This window comes from Canis aureus, chromosome 4 (assembly GCF_053574225.1).
Source record: "Canis aureus isolate CA01 chromosome 4, VMU_Caureus_v.1.0, whole genome shotgun sequence".
Taxonomy (NCBI): domain Eukaryota; kingdom Metazoa; phylum Chordata; class Mammalia; order Carnivora; family Canidae; genus Canis; species Canis aureus.
Window position 1 is genome coordinate 88397769 of NC_135614.1, and position 1937 is coordinate 88399705.

The 1937-nt window shown below is 54.1% G+C and overlaps 1 long non-coding RNA gene across 1 annotated transcript; it reads left to right on the forward strand.

The window, feature by feature from the left end:
• Positions 1-265: 265 nt before the first annotated feature.
• LOC144311970 (uncharacterized) lies at positions 266-1270 on the forward strand. The gene is made up of 2 exons (XR_013377447.1): positions 266-716; positions 877-1270. It is a non-coding gene; the product is annotated as an uncharacterized LOC144311970 (long non-coding RNA).
• Positions 1271-1937: the final 667 nt, after the last annotated feature.

The window sequence follows — 1937 nt, forward strand, 5'->3', positions numbered from 1 at the left end:
TCGGGAGGGAGTTCTTTCAGAGCCGGGGGGGGGGGGGGGGCGGGGGGGGGATTCCCCCAGTGTGGGGATGAGCACCTCCTGCTGGGTGACCCCACCTGCCGTAAAGTGCCCTCTGACCTGAGAGACTTGACCAAGCAACGGCTGTTCCCGGGATGCCAGGTGCCTACTTGTTTCTGGAAGACTAAGCTCCTGTGCAGGTAAGGGCGCGGCCGCCGGGGGGGGGGGAGGGGGCGGTGGAAGGGGACACCTGTGTTCCCCTGACCTTCCTTGGAACACAGGGTGCAGCCACCCGAGGGCTTTCCTCCCTACAGGAGGGCACCCCAGTGTTTTTGCCTCGGTTTACCCACATAACATGTAATCACCTGGAATATGTAGAAGAACTCAGTAAGGCCTGCTCTTAAAAAATGTCAGCCTGCCGGGCAGCCCGGGTGGCCCAGCGGTTCAGAGCCGCCGTCAGCCCACAGCGTGACCCTGGAGTCCCAGGATCGAGTCCCACGTCGGGCTCCCTGCATGGAGCCTGTTTCTCCCTCTGCCTGTGTCTCTGACTCTCTCTCTCTCTCTCTCTCTCTCTCTCTCAGGAATAAATAAAATACATTAAAAAATTAAAAAAAAAAAAGTCAGCCTGCTTCCATCGAAGAAGGACGAGAACACCCCGAGCCGGTCTCAAGGAAACGAAGCTGAGCAACTCGGGTAGAATTCCTCCGAAGCAGATCCGGGTGCTCTATGCGAAGCTTTCCTACCTTTGTGCTCCTGGTCGTGAAACAACAGAAAGGGGCCACGGGAGGGTTTCTGCAGCTGGGTTCCTTGGGGGGTGGTAGGGGGGACCTAATTTACGTGTCAGCTCTGCTTGAAAATCAAACACAGCCTGCCCAACAGGCTCGGCCTCGCCCACCTCCGTACTGCTCGTCCTGCTTTCCCCCCGCGCCCACCTGGTCCCGAGGCTACCTCCCCGGCGTTCTGGAAAGGTCGCGCTGAGTCCCGCGGGACAGAACACGGGGCTGAAAGCGCCCGGCCCGCCTTGCAGCGAAGCTTCGGCCCGACGGCAACCACCGCCTCCAGGGAACGGCCGGCTCTAGGCCCTCGGAGGGAGCTGCCTGCAACCTGGGCACCCCCACAACTATGGCTTATTTGAATTTGTTCCATCCGCGGTCACAAAGCCCACACTCATGCGTAGAACTCGTTAATCCTCAGGTTTTGTGACAAAGGTCAGTCGTTCCAAAATAAACGATTATTGATTAGCCAAACCAGAAATAAATTTGGGGGAAATGTGCTTTGCCATCAGACGTGACATTTTGATCCCCCCCCTTTTTTTTTTAATTTTCGATTTTCCTGGAGTTTAATGAGATGAGTGGATGTGATTGCAAAGCCACAACTAATGACTACAGATCTAATGAGATTCTAAGGTATCTAACATTTACAGGGCAGTTCACCAAGGTCCACCAGGCTCTACTCGAGGGCTATGCCTGTGTAACAGGGCTTTATCCTACCCTTACAGCCCAACGAGGTGAGTGCTGCTAACGCCACCCCCACTTTACGGAGGAGCAGACCCAGACAAGAGGCAAAGATGACTTGCCAGACCCTCAGGGTGTGACCCCCAGAGCCAAGCAAGCCAGCCTCTGAGCCACCCCCTCACTTAGGGCAACATGTCCAGAAAGGCGCAGTGGGATTAGGAAGAAAGTCATGTTTGATCTTCAAATCTTTCAGATATTCTATATACTCAATCTCTAAAAACGTACTGGATCTTTATGTTCTCTGGGTTGTCCAGGGAGCACTTTATCACCGCACTTCACCCACAAAGGGTTGTCATCTCAGAAAAATTGTCGGATTTACATCAGTAAACTAGCCCAGTTAAATACGCCGCTCAGCTCTGCGCTTTGCCTCAGATGCTCAGTGTAAGTGGAAAAAACATCTATTTGGCCCCAAAGTGGAATTCATTC